At 31.9% G+C, this 12,500-nt stretch overlaps 1 pseudogene; it reads right to left on the minus strand.

The window, feature by feature from the left end:
* The window catches only part of LOC137643231 (DE-cadherin-like), a 154,667-nt pseudogene that overhangs the window by 103,152 nt on the left and 39,015 nt on the right, over positions 1 to 12,500 (minus strand).

The following is a 12,500-nucleotide window of genomic DNA, read 5'->3' on the forward strand; positions in this document are numbered from 1 at the left end:
AAATCGGAATATCACTCTTTGAAACTACATCAAACATCCTTTTCTGACCACGATTATTACTAACAATCATTCAAACCACCATTCTTCATTTGCAACATTTAAAAAAGAACTGTTAGGTCAAAGATTTTACGAATTTCGAACGAAAAAAAACCTAGTCTTCATATATAATTTTTCAACCACTGACCTTGCACACAGAGTCAAGACATCAGTATTTTCGGTGGTGTTTTCCAAGATGGCCGGGAAGAGGGGTAACTGACTGATAATCGTGGGTGGCAGCTCATCAGATGACACCACCTGGATGCGGACATCAGCTGTTGACCACAATACGGGATTCCCTTCGTCTGCCGCTCGAGCTCGCATGTCAAACAGTCGTTTATTTGCCTGAAAATTATATAAAAAACAAACAATGTTTAGCATTAATTGGTAGAAATCTCAAAAGGAAATTGCATTGATTCAAACTCTTTACATCTAAAAGGGATAGTACTAAGGGTAATAATTAAAGAGGATTGAAAAAAAGGTTCTAGGAATTTTTGACGCTAAAGTTTTCAGCGTAAATAGTGAAGTTTATGTCGAGGACCGTGCATCGAAATAATCCTTCGTATTCTGACATATATATATATATATATATATATATATATATATATATATATATATATATATATATATATATATATATATATATATATATATATATATATATATCTTTGTAGTAATTCTTCGTGTGCAATGATTTACCACGTTTGAGGTCAATTGTTTTCTTCTTTGCTAGACATGTCGATTTTTAAAATGGTAATCAGATTCCAGATATTTGGGTGGTTTGTTTGTGACCGAACTTTCTAATGAATTATGAAACCCTTTTACACTACTGTTTGAGTTTGGTAAATTATTCACGATTAATTCATACACATTTCACAAACCCACTGGAAATATTGGAACTACTCTTCGTTTATGAGGGCCCCTGGCTCTCACCCTACCAATATAATTGGCATTGAAATAGGAAAAAAGGTCTTGAAGCAACTTATCATTGTCGACTAATTATTCAATTGCACCAACAGCGTCACAAGGATGAAAAACGCTAGAAGTGAAAAAAACAATTAACCAGGGTATTGATTTCCAAATCGCTTTAGTAGCTCACTTTATGGCCAAAAAAACAGACCCCTTTTAAATTATTTTTAGATAATTGAAACACATCCGGTTACATATGCATCTGGAAAATCATTTTGGAAGATACCATAACTGGCCTTTTCAAAACTAGCCATTAAAGTGTCTGGTTGTAAAGTTTGGCCCAAATATATTAGAACGTGGTAAAACATCTCCGTAGATTCGTTAAGAAGTTGGAGAAATAGTCGTGGAATAATAACGTTTTCTATAAGAATTTTTAACGTATATACCTAGTAATTACAAACTCAATTTTGTAGTTTTCCAAGTCATCTCATCCAGAATTATTGCCAAAATCTAAGATTTTGTTGAAGACATGTTCTAAAATGTACTGTAATAAGTCTTCAATGATTTTGAGACACTGAAAAGATAAACGAATAACATACCCATTTCTTGCACCCGGAGCAGGAGGAACCTTTACATTCACTTGCCTCCATTTCCTAATATTGCCTGATAAAGTTGGATTTGTTGACATAAGTAAAATCCTGCATCATCTAAACGAACGGAACCATAGGCAATTGGGGTTCTTGCAGATAGCTTTGATTCTTTAGCACTTTCTTTCATTCTTGCAAAGGTGCCATACACTTACGGTTTTCTTTGAATTGCAGAATGTCTATGGTTATTAACTCCTTGGTATATTACTATATGATTTTCACTATCTAAAACTGCATGGATTCTTGCCTTGCAGTTTTGTACTTCCCACTTCCAATACTTTTTTCTTTTCCAAGGCTCTGTTAATTCTGTAAACGAAATTAGCAACGCCAATTAGCTTTTCACCTCCGCCGCTAGTTTTCGCAGTATCCAGCTTTGAAGAGGCGCTTGCATAATGGCTCATAGATATAAGCCCTGACAAAAATATTCTACCCCCCCCCCCAAAAAAAAAAATAGATACAAATGGTTTTTAAATCTTTAGAAATAATCGCTAGTTTACCTAATTTCAAAGATGAAAGCATTTTTATACGCAAAGAAAATAGAGATTCTCTTCTGTAATAATAATAATGATAATAATAATAATAACAACAACAAAAATAATAATAATAATAATAATAATAATAATAATAATAATAATAATAATAATAATAATAATAATAATAATAATAATAATAATAATAATAATAATAATAATATCGTGGTAGGAGACCCTCTTTTAGGCAGGTTGAGTTAAAAGTAATGGCTGCATCGGCAGAGTTTATTTTCTTATCCAATTTTTCTATTTTCCGGATAATTCTCTTCTCTAGAGCGCTACAATCAGCCAGCAGACTTGAAAAATTCATCAGTCGGGTGAATGACAAAATCGGGAAGACTTTTCAAGTATATTCTCACAAAATACAAGTAAAACTTTTGGTACAAAATAGTAAAAACTACGACCGTCGTAGTTTTTACTATTTTGTACCAAAAGTTTTACTTGTATTTTGTGAGAATATACTTGAAAAGTCTTCCCGATTTTGTCATTCACCCGACTGATGAATTTTTCAAGTCTGCTGGCTGATTGTAGCGCTCTAGAGAAGAGAATTATCCGGAAAATAGAAAAATTGGATAAGAAAATAAACTCTGCCGATGCAGCCATTACTTTTAACTCAACCTGAATAATAATAATAACAACAACAAAAATAATAATAATAATAATAATAATAATAATAATAATAATAATAATAATAATAATAATAATAATAATAATAATAATAATAACAATAATAATAATAATAGTAATAATAATAAAATGCAAATTGAATTAAAAAGTTCAAATCTAACTAATAGCTAACAATAAAGATGTCATCCATCCAATATCTACTGTTCAAACGAAAAGCGTCCATTTTCTGGGTACTCCTTCAGTACTGTGGCTCATCATTCTATCTCATTTATTTTCATCTTGTTTTGTTAAAGTTCCCATAGTTTATATATCAAATATTTATTTTAATGTTGTTATTGTTCTTAAAAATATTTTATTTTTGCTTGTTTCCTTTCCTCACTGGGCTATTTTCCCTGTTGGAGACCCTGGCTTATAGCATCCCCCTTTACAACTAGGGTTGTAGCCTAGAAAGTAATAATAATAATAATAATAATAATAATAATAATAATAATAATAATAATAATAATAATAATAATAATAATAATAAAAAGTCTAGCTATTAGTCTTGAGAATTACCAACAGAAGTGGCCAGCATCGGATTTTACCATAGCTTGTAAAAAAAAAAGAAAAAAAATAACAAAATTTGTATCAAAAATATTCTGTCCCCGCGAATGTGTTTGACCTGTTTTTCGCAAGCATCATTCAAGCCATGCAATAAACTTCAAGATGCAAAGACGGTAAGGGAGGCACTTCAAAGGTGCAGGAAAGAAAGATCCTTTAATGCTACAGAAAAGGAAAATATTGCCAGGAGCATATTTACTTTTCTTATGTGCATAATATATCAAAGTATATTTTGAACTCATCACAATAAAAAGGTCAAAAGCATATTTCAGTCCTAGGATTATGCTTCCAGGGCGTAATTTTCCTTGAGTTGACCCTTTTTTTTTTTTTTTTTTTTTTTTTTTTTTTTTTTTTTTTTTTTTTTTTTTTTTTTTTTATAGCAAGAACAAACTATTTATATATCAATTATGGTATATTTTGTGAAGTCTTTATTTATTTTACCTTTAAGAAAAAAAAAAAGATAATAAAAACGCCTTTAAGAGATGCCAAATAAATGAGCACCAATTTGAACTCATCCAATGTCCAGTAAGATGTCTTTATCAAACCATTGACAGATAGGTAAACAAACTAAGCTTCATGACATTATGAGTTCGCTATTATAATATGAAGAATTCAAGAATACAGATAAACATAATGAAGAGGAAGATACAGTTTGGGAAATAAGTAAAAGAATTGATTAATGAAATCGTATATAAGGATAATTTTAGGATCTTATTTTTGATTGTGCAATTTACTTCCTGATCCATTGCAAAATTTTAGCGAACAATGCAAAACTGATGAGTCAAGACTTTTTTCTCACAATTTCCATCTCATCTGATTGGGAACGACTAGATTTCAAAGAGAGAGAGAGAGAGAGAGAGAGAGAGAGAGAGAGAGAGAGAGAGAGAGAGAGAGAGAGAGAGAGAGAGAGAGAGAGAGAGATGACCAGTAACGGATAATTAACATGGAAAATAACGTATGAAATTTGAAACCATATTTCACATAGAATAAACGCATGTAACATGAGATGTAAAAAAAAAATAGTGGTATGCTACTACTACTACTACTACTACTACTTCTACTACTATTACTACTACTACTACTACTACTACTACTACTAATAATAATAATAATAATAATAATAATAATAATAATAATAATAATAATAATAATAATGTTGATAAAACTTCAAAATTTAGTAACTTAACTAAATTTACTATATATCACTGTCACATCTTTTAGTAAAAGATAATGATATATGATTGAATGATCAAATCTATAGATATACCTTTGAATGATTGAATTATACAACTGAATATGAAATATAGTTTACAATACTCTATCACCGCATTTCATCAAACTTTTATTGACAGATATTGAAAACTGCCGAAAATGTGAAACCATTCGGGAATTTTCGAAACCTCATTCATCAGATCTGAAGCCAACATTAAAGAATATTTTGGTCATATTCGTGTGTGTTTTGTATGATTTTGCAATTCCAGAAATCAATAGATATTAGTTTTGAAGAAGGTAGCAAAAAACCCTTTTTTACTTTTCAAACTCAAAAGTATTTTTTTTTTCCTCTTTTTTTTTTTTTAATAAAACGCAACATAAACATAGATGTCATAATTATGAAGCTCGTCCATAGGTCATGTCAAAATCTTTATCTCCTTTGTGATTTTATTATTTAGATTGAAATATCCTTTTTTTGATCTTAAAATTACACCAACGCCATTGTCATTGAGCTGGAAATATAAGACTAAAACATAATTGTCTGTTCATTTGCGTCTACTGTAGATCTAGAAACATTAAGACAAAATTCAACACAAAAATACACAGGAAATTTAAGTATTTTCTCCATATGATGATATTTGATTTTAATGAAATTGGATATGTACAACCCACAAAGCTTTAGTCACCATGTATAATAAAAGTCCAAATTAGGATTAAAATCAAAAGATCTTGTGTAATGCAAATACTTAGCTAGATGTGAGTCAAGCAAGCAACTGAAAGTTTGCAGCTATTTTTATAGCATTGAATTAAATTATAATTTAAAGTTGTATAGTGTCCTTGTCTTTTGTCTATTAATTGTATTATGAAGCAACTCTTTAGTAGCTACAGTGAAAGCAATGCAAACAAATTTATATTGCCAGTTATTCCACTAATATGAGACAGGACTACATGCGATATATAAAATAAAAAAAAAATGGTAAAAATATGAACAAACTAGCATCTTTTTAGACTAAAAATTACAACCAGACATTGACATAAAAACACAAGAAAAGAAATATATATAGAAAAATTGCATAATCATTCTTTAATTCATACTAATCTAAATCAAGACCAAAGTTAAAATAATACAGCTTACCATGCTTTTCTGCAGGGGACTGGTAAGCGAGATGATTCCCGTATCGCCGTCTATGGCGAAGTACTTCATGTCATCGGGGTTGCCTTGCAAGGAGAAGGAGATCTCGGCGTTGCTGCCCGAGTCCAGATCGGAGGCTGTCACCCTCAACACAGGAGTGCCAGTGATGTGGTCGGTGCTTATTGTCTCTTCGTATATCTGGGGTTCAGCAATGGAAAACTTAATGTTCATAAGTAATTATTATTAATCCTTTCTGCATCTTTTCATCACAATTTGCACTTTGCTGTTCCTACCGCATCAAATATTTCGGAATATAACTTTTCTCGGCTAAAAAACACTTCAGAAAATAACAGTAGAGAGTGTCTGTACCGTTTTTAATGACAAAATATATTAATTTACATAATGGATAATCCTCAAAGACGTCAAAAAATATCATTAGATAATATTTAATTATCTTCCAAGATTAAGTAATGTAATTTACCCTTCAAGAGCATCTCCTGGAGATAGTTTCTAATGAAGTTTATTGATGCCAGAGATTTGATATTCCTAATGAATATCTTTCTTATCTCTCTAGTGTCGTATCTCATCGTTCGATAACAACGGTTAGATTTGTTGAGTACATGTATATCAATAAACAAAATCTAATTCTAATTACGTTATTATAAATTTAGTTTAAAAATCTAATATTTTCAACAATCAAATGTAAGACCAACAAAATTATATATGCGCAAAATTACTAGTTGCTTTAAAATTCATATAATACAAGGCCTTGTTTCATAAAATATGAAATATTATGATAACCTTATGGATATCAGTTAATTCATTTAGATGGCATCACTTTTATGTGTAGCAATATATCTACCTAAATATACATACATATATATATATATATATATATATATATATATATATATATATATATATATATATATATATATATATATATATATATATATTAATGTGTATATATGTATATATATATATATATCTATATCTATCTATCTATCTATCTATATATATATATATATATATATATATATATATATATATATATATATATATATATATATATATATTATATATATATATATATTGACAGATTTCCGGTCACGCTCAGCTCTCGCCGTCCCTTCAGTAGGGAGGAGAGAAAGTAGTTATACCCTGGTGAGAGCCCCGGGTGTGCGTGTGCGTGCGTGGACATCCATCTTAATATTAAGCCATCCTCGTGAACTAGTACATATGTATAGAGAGAGAGAGAGAGAGAGAGAGAGAGAGAGAGAGAGAGAGAGAGAGAGAGAGAGGAGAGAGAGAGAGAGAGCCTTACCTTACCTTACCTTATTGCCTTATTTTTTGTTTGGGTTCCCCCAGGTCCCTCAGTGTGAGGCACCTCGTATATCCACCAGAGAGTTGCTAATGCACCTTCCGGTGTATTTTGCATCTTCCAGTCTTGGATGGTCTGGGATGCATCTTAGGTATTTATCGAGCTGATTTTTAAACACATCTACCCTCCTCCTGATATGTTTCTTAGATGAGCTGGCAGCACATTAAATAGTCGCTGCATTATCGATGCTGGTGCGTAGTGGATTAATGCTTTTTGGCACTATTAATCTACCTCGGCTTGCTCTTTCTGATACTTTAAGCTCCATGATGTTTTCAGCAATTCCTTCTATTTGCTTCCATGCTTGTATTATCATGTAGCGTTCTCTTCTCCTTTCTAGACTGTATAGTCTTAAAAATTGCAGTCTTTCCCAGTAGTCAAGGTCCTGAACTTCTTCTATTCTAGCAGTATAGGACCTTTGTACACTCTCTATTTGCGCAATATCCTTTTGGTAGTGTGGGTACCATATCACATTGTAGTACTCGAGTGTACTACGCACATGAGTTTTGTAAAGCATAATCATGTGTTCAGCTTTTCTTGTTTTAAAGTGTCTGAATAACATTCCCATTTTTGCTTTACATTTAGCCAACAGTGTTGCTATTTGGTCGTTGCATAACATATTCCTATTTAAAATTACACCAAGGTCTTTAATTGCTTCCTTGTTTGTGATTGTGTCATTATTAGGTCCCTTGTATGCATACACCATTCCTTCTCTGTTTCCATAATTTATTGATTCGAATTTATCGGAGTTAAATACCATCCTATTTATCTCCGCCCATTCATATATTTTGTTTAGATCTCTTTGTAGTGAGTTCCTATCTTCATCACAAGTAATTTCTCTACTTATTCTTGTGTCATCGGTGAAACTTCTCACTACGGAGTTTTCAACATCACAGTCTATGTCTGAGATCATAATAACAAATAGCAGTGCAGCTAATACCGTACCATGTGGCACACCAGATATTACCTGGGCTTCATCTGATTTCTCGTCATTTGCAACCACTATCTGTTTTCTGTTTTGCAGGAATTCTTTTACCCATTTTTCTATCTTTCCCACAATATTATGCTCTCTCATTTTTTCTCCAATATGTTATGGTCTACCTTGTCAAAGGCTTTTGCAAAATCTAGATAGATCACATCTGTGTCTTTTTTATTTATCATATTATTGTATATGTTTTCATAGTGTGCTATCAGTTGGGTCTGTGTACTTTTTCCAGGTACGAAACCGTGTTGACCCATATTAAACAAATTATTTCTGACCAAATGGTTCATTATTTTCTTTTTTATTACCCTCTCATACACTTTCATAATATGTGATGTTAGACTAACAGGTCTATAATTGCTTGCCTCTAGTCTTGATCCACTTTTGAAGATAGGGGTTATATAAGCTAATTTATGTTTAACATATATCTCGCTCATATCTACACTCTGTCTTAGCAGTATTGCAAGCGGCTTCGCGATAGTGTTTGCAGTTTTTTTTAACAAAATCGCTGGAACTCCATCTGGTACGGCTGCCGATCCATTTTTAATTTCGTTTATAGCCGTGACAATATCTGCTTCATTAATATCTATATCCGTTAGATATTCAACATTTTCTTCTCTCATTTCTGTTTCATTATTCTCATTCGCAATTCTTGGCGTGAACTCACTCTTATATTTTTCTGCTAATATGTTGCATATTTCCTATTTTTCATTCGTTAGCCGTTCTTCAATTCTTAGAGGGCCTATTTCTATTCTCCTTTTATTCATCTTTTTTTGCATAGGAGTAAAGTACTTTGGGGTTTCTTTTTATATTTTGAAGTGTCCTTTCTTCTAAGTCCCTTTTTTCATTTTCTTTCGACTGTATAATATTTTGTTCTGCATTTTCTATCTTACATTTTATTTCCCTCATTTTCCACACATTTTTTTCTTTTGCAAGATTTTTCTTCCACTTTTTAATTTTCTGAAATAAGATCTTTCTGTCTCTTGGTATGCACGTCTTTTGTTTATTGTTTTTTTTTTCGGTACATATTTTTCAACAATTTTCTCCAGTATTTTGTACAGTATATCCGTATTTACCTGTATATTATCACTTATAAATACATTTTTCCATTCTTTATTCAGTTCCTCATTTATTTCTGACAATTTTATATTCTTACTGTAAAAGTTATATTTTCCATATCCTTCCCAAAGTTTTGTGCTTTTATCAATTCTGTGATCACTTGCTTTGGAATGAACTATCAATTCTATGACATTGTGGTCTGAAATTCCCGTGTTATAAGCAGCTCTTCTAGGAGAAGGGACACTCCAAAATCAAACATTGTTCTCTAGTCTTGGGTAGTGCTATAGCCTCTGTACCATGGCCTTCCACTGTCTTGGGCTAGAGTTCTCTTGCTTGAGGGTACACTCAGGCACACTGTTGTATCTAGTTTCTCTTTCTCTTGTTTTGTTGAAGTTTTTATTGTTTTATATAGGAAATATTTATTTAAATGTTGTTTACTATTCTTTAAAATATTTTATTTTTCCATGTTTCCTTTCCTCACTGAGCTATTTTCCCTGTTGGGGCCCCTGGGCTTATAGCATCCTGCTTTTCCAACTAGGGTTGTAGCTTAGCATTTAATAATAATAATAATAATAATAATAATACACTATATTTCTTTAACATAATTCACCTCATTCACAAATACTAGATCTAGGACATTTTCCTTTCTTGTTGGAATGTGGTTTATTTGTTGCATATTATGTTCTAATAGCATATCTTGAAGCTTTTCAAATTGCCTCTTATCTTCTGCGCTACTATTACTATCTTTTTTATATGTATACATACAACCACTTTCTTCTATCCGTTCTTTCCAATCCACGAAAGGAAAGTTAAAATCTCCGGATAGGAGTATATTCCAGTCTTATGGTTTCTACATATATCATCTATTTTTTCTATATTATGTCAAACTCCCTAGTGTTTGGGGGTCTGTAAACTACAATTTTCATTAGTTTTTCAAATTCAAATTCTACGCAATCAATTCACATTCTGTGTTGCTGTATTTTTCACATACTTTTCCTTGATTTATGTCTCTTCCATATATTGCGGTTCCCCCTTGATTCCTATTTTTTTCTGGTCTGATCTATAAGTTTGGAAACCCTTTATCTGGTCATCACTGCCAGTCTCTTGGGAATACCATGTTTCACTTATATTTAATATATCTATTTTTTCAATTTGGGTTAGTTCTTTTAAGAACTCTATTTTCCTTTAGAGTTTCTCGTGACTAAACCCTGTGCATTCATTACTATTATGGTTTGTGTTTCATCCCCATTATTAATATTGGTAATAATATGGATTCTCCCATGCTTCCTTCCTGTTCTGATATGATGTTCTTTTCTTCATTTCCCGGAATTCTGCCATTAAAAATCCAAGAGAGAGATTGTAAGTAAATGAGTACCAACCTTAACTTCTATATGAAAGGAGGAATGACTGGTGTGCTTTCATCCCTTTTGCTCGCGTCCCTCGAAATGGAAACAAGTCTCCCTCAATAATAAGCACAAAGCTCCAATATGACATCGGGAGGAACTCGGTGAAAAGGGACGGAAACACCAACGTATATTTAAGGCTTAATCAGAAGGTCTCATATACACTGGAGTTAGATATGTATGGAAATGTGCTGAATAAACACGGGGGGTAAGGTTAATTTGTATGTGAATATGTGGTTTAGCGTATACACTCAGGGCAGCTATTACACTCTCTCTCTCTCTCTCTCTCTCTCTCTCTCACTCCTCTCTCTCTCCTCTCTCTCTCTCCTCTCTCTCTCTCTCTCTCTCTCTCTCTCTAAATATGTACTAATATAGTGGTTATACAATAACATGGTTCAAGGATTTGTGTGTCGTCATGATCAGTAAAACTGCTATATTGTCAGGGCCACCGATACTATGCCAAAAGGGTACACTCACACACACACACACACACACACACACACACACACATATATATATAATATATATATATATATATATATATATATATAATATATATTACATACTATATATATATATATATTATATATATATATATATATATATATATATATATATATATATATATATATATAGTGTGTGTGTGTGTGGGTGTGCGTGCGTGATGTGTGGGTGTGCATGCGAGTGTGGGTGTATTATTCCTGTATATATATATATATATATATATATATATATATATATATATATATATATATATATATAATATATATATATATATATATTTAATTTTACGGTACCCTTCATATCATATAAAGATATTGAATTAAGGTTGGTCTTGAGGTAGTATTACATTCATATATAAAGAAATTATAGCATCTGATAAAACTGAAAACAAATATCACTTGTAAAAATAGTGGCGGTGAGTCGAAAATTTCCATTTCTTAAGTAAGAGTCTGTGCTCCGCCTCTTCCAACTCGTAATGAACGGGAATATCACCAATGTCAAAGAAAGGACAGCGGGAGAATATCAGTGTAACTTTACACTTTGGCAATTACTCCAAACTGTTGACCCTGAGTTTCATTATCTGAAGATCGAAATACTGGAACAGAATAGTTTGGCAATAGGCCCAGTTGACAAATTGAACTCAGCTATATATTTGAAATCAAAGTTGACAAATTGAACTCAGCTGTATATTTGAATGCAAAGGGAGAGGAAACTATTCTTCACTTTCGTACAACTGAGGCAGCAGAGAAAACCTTTCAATATGCTGTTCAAGAAGATTCTAGAATAGATGATCAAAGTTATTGGAAGAGAGCAATCGTGAGAAACATCAAGGAACTAGAGGCAGGGACTAACATAATGATGTTCTGTGTGGTGGATGACTAGGAAAGAGACCTATAATCGTTGAGCTTTTGGTGATAGTAGCATACACTATTAGAGATAAGGAATCGACCTATGAGAGAGAGAGAGAGAGAGAGAGAGAGAGAGAGAGAGAGAGAGAGAGAGAGAGAGATGAAAACTCACATATTCAAAATTTACCACCATATTCTTAGAAATACAGCACCATTTCAAAACAAGAATTAACCATTATTTAATCTCATGCAGAAATACAATGACAAATATACATGAAAAACAACCTGTTACAAGTTCAAGTAAATAATAGCTATGTATATTTTAAAAGAATAATCCTCACGCCTCTTCTCTCTATCCGTCTTTGAGCACACACAAAAACACATTCCCAGTTGTAAGGTCTTGTTGCTATACCGCAATCAAAAATACTGATATATATATATATATATATATATATATATATATATATATATATATATATAATATATATATATATATATATATATATATATATATATATATAGCATCTTTGTCTGGTGATTGCCAGGACTGAGGTTCGAGTCCCGCTCAAACTCATGAGTTCCTTTGGTCGCTGCAACCTCACCGTCCTTGTGAGATAAGGATGGAAGGTTTGG

This window comes from Palaemon carinicauda, chromosome 6 (assembly GCF_036898095.1).
Source record: "Palaemon carinicauda isolate YSFRI2023 chromosome 6, ASM3689809v2, whole genome shotgun sequence".
Lineage (NCBI taxonomy): Eukaryota > Metazoa > Arthropoda > Malacostraca > Decapoda > Palaemonidae > Palaemon > Palaemon carinicauda.